This window comes from Anneissia japonica, unplaced genomic scaffold (genome assembly GCF_011630105.1).
Source record: "Anneissia japonica isolate Jap-2015-1 unplaced genomic scaffold, ASM1163010v1 scaffold570_len211942_cov99, whole genome shotgun sequence".
NCBI classification, from domain to species: Eukaryota; Metazoa; Echinodermata; class Crinoidea; order Comatulida; family Comatulidae; genus Anneissia; species Anneissia japonica.
Genome location: NW_022692853.1, coordinates 72,900 through 78,316, shown reverse-complemented (window position 1 = coordinate 78,316; position 5,417 = coordinate 72,900). Strand labels below are relative to the sequence as shown.

At 33.8% G+C, this 5,417-nt stretch overlaps 1 long non-coding RNA gene across 1 annotated transcript in view; it reads left to right on the top strand.

Moving 5' to 3' along the window:
* LOC117100446 overlaps window positions 1–4,231 on the top strand; it is a 22,826-nt gene extending 18,595 nt beyond the window's left edge. Inside the window, exon 3 of the long non-coding RNA XR_004444124.1 lies at window positions 3,959–4,231. This is a non-coding gene — a long non-coding RNA (uncharacterized LOC117100446). The remainder of the gene's footprint in view (window positions 1–3,958) is intronic.
* The last annotated feature ends 1,186 nt before the right edge of the window (window positions 4,232–5,417 follow it).

The window sequence follows — 5,417 nt, the reverse complement described above, 5'->3', positions numbered from 1 at the left end:
GGTATGGCGCGCACTAAGTGCAATAAAGAGTGAGTAACCTAAAATTAGGGCCTGGAACCCAGGCTAGCTAATGTCATGCATGCTACAGGATTTATTATGTAAATAATTACCGAATTATTAGAGTATTACTGTAGATGCTGTATACAAAACAATTAATACAAAATTTTAGATTCTCATATTTATATTGTTTTTTTTTTGCATTTGAATTGTGATTTTGTTTTAAAAACATCACCCTTTTTTGTATGATTTAAAGTTCGAGAAAATAATATTATTACTATTTACCACAATCATAAACAATCATGCATTAATTAAAAATAATTGATATGATAATAGATTTATTCATAACTTGTTGATTTTCACTTACAAATATTGAAGACTAGTCAAACCACTGAATACACCTTGGTTTAGTTCAGTTATTCGGTTACTACTCAAGTACCTTCACAAAAAGAAAAAAAATAAATAATATTATTATTAAGCAAATGTAAACTATTAATAATGTTGCCAGTTGTAAACATGTTGCCTTTATTGGCAATGTGTTTTAATTCTGTTTCACCTGATTTTTTTTGTAATAAAATCCACTCATTATGCCTAAGAACAGCATTTATTCTATGTAGAGCATTACAGTAGTACCATGTATATAGTCAGTATAGTGAAAAGTGAAATTATGTTGTTAACAATATTATTACAACTAGGTACTCCCAGTGAGCATAGAAGGTTGCACTTTGTGCTGGTTTGCCGTTGTATGTTATCCATTAATCAGAGGTAATAACGATCAGCGCCTTTGATCATTGATTTGGTTTGGAACTGGCGCTTTTACAAAAAATAAATAAATAAAAAATATTAATATTAGTATCATGTCCAAGTCCATTATTGCTATCGTTACCGTTGTTGCTATCATTAATGTCATCATTATTGCTATCGTTATTACAATCTCCTTTAATTAGGAATATCGTTATTATTATTGTTGAATTGATTTAATAAAAAAAAGACACCATGATTTTTAATCATTATTAAACATTATTAAATATTGTTTGTAACTGATAATTGAGCTGTAATCAGTATGTAACCGACAATATGATGCTCCTTTTACATGCATATAAATTCATTTCGATCAATGATTTACGTGAAATAGGTATTGTGTGAACAGGATAAATGGCGTGAAATTAATTATTTGTAAAGTTAAACATTCTTTGTATGGAATCAATCGTCATACACCGATAATAGATATGATTTGCACAACCTTTTTTATTTAATACTCATCATGTGGTCCATCACGATATTCATTTCGAATGATATTCGATAACTCATGAGGTGTATATTGATGTTTGAGGTCACGGACCCCGTTTACGATGGACGTGCGATGTAACTGGCGGTCAAAAGTAAAAAAAAAAACATCAATACAAACCAGCAATACAGTAAGTCCTACTCGCGAACTTTTAAATCCAACAACGGTACACCCATTAATTCACCTCGTGTTATTTCCTAGCAGATTGATTTGATATTTGCTAATAAATGTTCATCTGACTCTCCTTTTCTATCCCGTATTCATGTGCCTCACCTCTTGCATGACTTTTTGAATATCACCCCATCTGACGTTATCTCTGCCTCTTAAAAATCTTAGTAACTCTAAATCTCCAGGTCCTGAAAATCTTCGTAACTTTGTTATTAAGCTGTTTGTTTATTCGTGTGCTCCTTTCCAGGCTAAATTTTTTACTCTTTCCGTTAATACTGTTGTGCAGTCTAATTTTTCCAAATTTCAGTTTGGTTTTATTTTTCAACGATCTACATCTGATTCTCTTAATTATATTTTTCATCTGCTATTTAAATACAGTGACGCCAAACTTTGTACTTGATTACCCGAGCAGCTTAGCTCAGTCGGCTAATCTGGTGGTAGCCACTGTGTGTGTGCTGAACCGTGGAGATCTCTAGATCCCCGGTTCAATTCCAATCGCTGCCTCTCCTTGTGTTTCAGCTAGAGGGCTGAAATACAAGTTACAATAGCGCACCGTCTTTTGGATGAGACGTTTAAGCCGTTGGTCCCGTGTGCATATGGCCCATGTGCATGTTAAAGAACGCAGTACACTCTTCGGAAAAGAGTAGGGGATTGTCTCCCGGTGTACTGTTCAATCACCACCAGAAGGACCCCAATGGAAATTAGGCAATATGAGGTATATGCAAACAATATTACAAGATAATGTAATAAAACCAAAAGTTCCACTGATTAATCACATTTAAGATAGCATAATACACATTCCAAGCATCGAAACGCACGCCTCCATACAGGGACCCAGGGACACAACACCAATCATGCCATCATCAGGAACAATTCCTAATGACGACACAAGCAGCACTGAAACACCGAATCCCCACACGATCGTGCCCACCCCAGCACCTGGAGTACTGTATGCATTACACCATCTGATGTGATAATAGATGATAATATAAAGAATTAGAGTATAAGAGTGCAATGTATTAAGAAAACATGTTTAAAATATAATATAAAATATTGCCTAATGATTAGGCTATAATTTGATAAACTAAAGAAAATGCTTAAATTACATTAAATTACATTAATTACATTAGATGGTGATGCAAGTGTGCATGGACTTTTTAATAGTGATGCAAGTGTGCATGGATTTTTTAATATACTGTAAGTTCGCAGAACTTAAGTCAAAAACCCCAATTAAAATCTAATTAACTATGACATTATGGTCAGAGTGACTTTAATATTATTATTTTAATAAAATCATTATCATTATAATATTAATAACTATAACAATAATTATAGGTGTAATTTTCCCCTACCTGACATAAAAATGTACTGAATATTCAGTATGTGTGAAAACAACTTGATTGAATTTGGATACAATTTATAAAACGTGTTAACAAGAAGGACAAAATAGATCAAAAAGAAAAGCAAATTTGCAAAGGTGAAATAAGCCTGTTCCTTGGTGATCCGGCTTGTTCGTTCTCCTCAAGTAATCATATTAAAATCATATGTACGATTTCCAACCAAGTTCTATATATAGACTTGCATTGTACTTTAATGATTTTTACAATTAAATAAAAACTGCTGTAGAAACACGAGGAAAACCATGCAAAAGTATTATAATTATTAATATTATTTATAGGTCTGATATTATTTTTTTAGTATAACTTTTCTTATTATTTATTTTTATTTTATTTCAGATTGGCAACACCCAATATGTTTTTCGACGAACTTAGCACCTTACAAAAACGGACAAAAGTCAACTATTCATTTCACAACACAGGGAGCACCCAACTATTTTAACCTACCATCTTGTACCATGTACAGTCATTGTGCCAGTGTGCTAAAAAGTAATGAAACTATTTTTGTATGCATGATTAAATATTTTTTTGAGTTTGTTAAACTAATAAATATTTCGAAAATTATAAAAGAAAAGGAATATATGCTATATGGCTTTAACAGATTATTATGTTATGTTTGGCGTTATTCGAATACAACTGTGTAAATTTTCAATTCAATTGAATTCTACCCTCGGATAGAACTATTTATTTATAGGGCTATATTTTTTTCCTAGGCCAAGTTGATTTTGTTCCGAGTTGGTTTTGGGGCGAAGTGTCGTCTGGGCCGAGTTAGTTTTGGTCCGAGTTTGGGCCGAATTGATTCGGGCCGATTTGGTTTTGGGCTGAAGTGACCAGCATTCGAATGTACAGTCCAAGAGTATAGACAATTATTTCAACATGACTGTTGTTGGGTGGAGGGGAGAGGTGGGAAGGTTAACAACCTTGCCTCTCAGGGGTCCATGGGGCTTTGCTCTAATATTTTCAGACGTAACTGATTTTCTTTGTAGTCTCAACTCATTTTCAGGGCAAAATCTGTAGCTCTTGATCCATTTCAAGAAGGAATCAATCACACATTGGACCCATGTTGATTTCATCTAAATTTTAATTTGCAGAACGTAGTTAATTAGAGATACTGAAGCAAAGACTGCTATTTGGCCGATTCCACCTATATGTTGAAAAGAAGATGATCAAGTTTTCATGTACAAGGTAATTTATGATTGAAAAATGATTAATGCTGTAGTTGAAAAATGTTTAATTCCCTGAACGTTTCACATCCAAATCCCTGTGCCAAAATATAAATGGTCCAGAGCAAAATTTGTTTCTCATTACCATCCACTTCCTTAGCCCCATCACAAGCACCTTGTGTTTATGTTTGTCTTTTAAAGTCAGGCTTCGGAGGAAAAAGAATTTTTGATATTTTGTAGAACTGATTTTTCTAAGACAGAAAAAAGTTGTTTGATGTAAAACTGGGGAACGGTGAATGAAATACAGATTTTTTAATATTTTACTGGGGACAGAAAAAAGTTGTTTGACGTAAAACTGTGGAACGGTAAATGAAATACAGATTTTTGAATATTTTACTAGGGTAAAATGAAGCATAACCGCTTTTTTTACACTTTTTTTCCCCAGTTTTAAAATCAGCACATCAACAATTATTTTCCTCCGGAGTCTAAGTTTAAAAGGGGTTGTCACTTTAAAAGACTGATGTATTCACTAATTGGCCCTTGTGCCTAAATAAATAACAAAGTAAATAAATTTTAACTACCATACCTCATGGTTAAGACCTGCTGCGCCCACTGATCCCACAACCAATGGACTTGATATATCCTGGCAGATTGTGCAATTATTTGTTTCTAAATGTTCTTTTTCACACCTTAAATTCTTAGGACATTGTCACAAAAATATTACTGGTGCACTGTCATAAATAGCCCCCTCGGCCACCACAGATTCGAAATTGTTGGTGCGCTGCCATCGGTAGCCCATTCACCCACCACTGATCCCAGAAGTGATTGAGTCACACAAACTGTTTAGTGCACTACCATAGGGAGCCCATTCAGTCACTACTTGTCCCAAAAATTGAGCCACACTATGTGTAATTATACGCATAGGATATCAAATGATAGCAGTCTCTGCTATGCTATAGCCCCCACCCCCAGGACCCCCCTCTGGTGCCACCACTTAGGCTCATACTATTTTTCAGGGAACACTTGATTTTTCTCAAGTGGCTTTCTTGAAAAGAGTGTTCTTTTACTCTAATTTCACAACACCAAATGCATAGACTGATGGTGAAAGCTTTTGTAAAATAATTTGAGTCAGTCAATTAAGTATTATCTGTATTTTCATTCTGTATGTATTACAGGCTGACTAACATGGTATTTCTACAAACTTGTACAGCATGTCTACTGTTAATTAATTTTCAGATTTTAATTTTATTTTATAAGTGTATGATACAAAGCATAGGTGTATGTGCAATCTAAAAGCTGGGTACAAATTATTCATTATTGGTTCTTTTTGTATAATATAAGACAGACATTTGTGTAGAGGTGTGGCATTTAACAGTACACCTAATACATCCCACTATTGTCCAA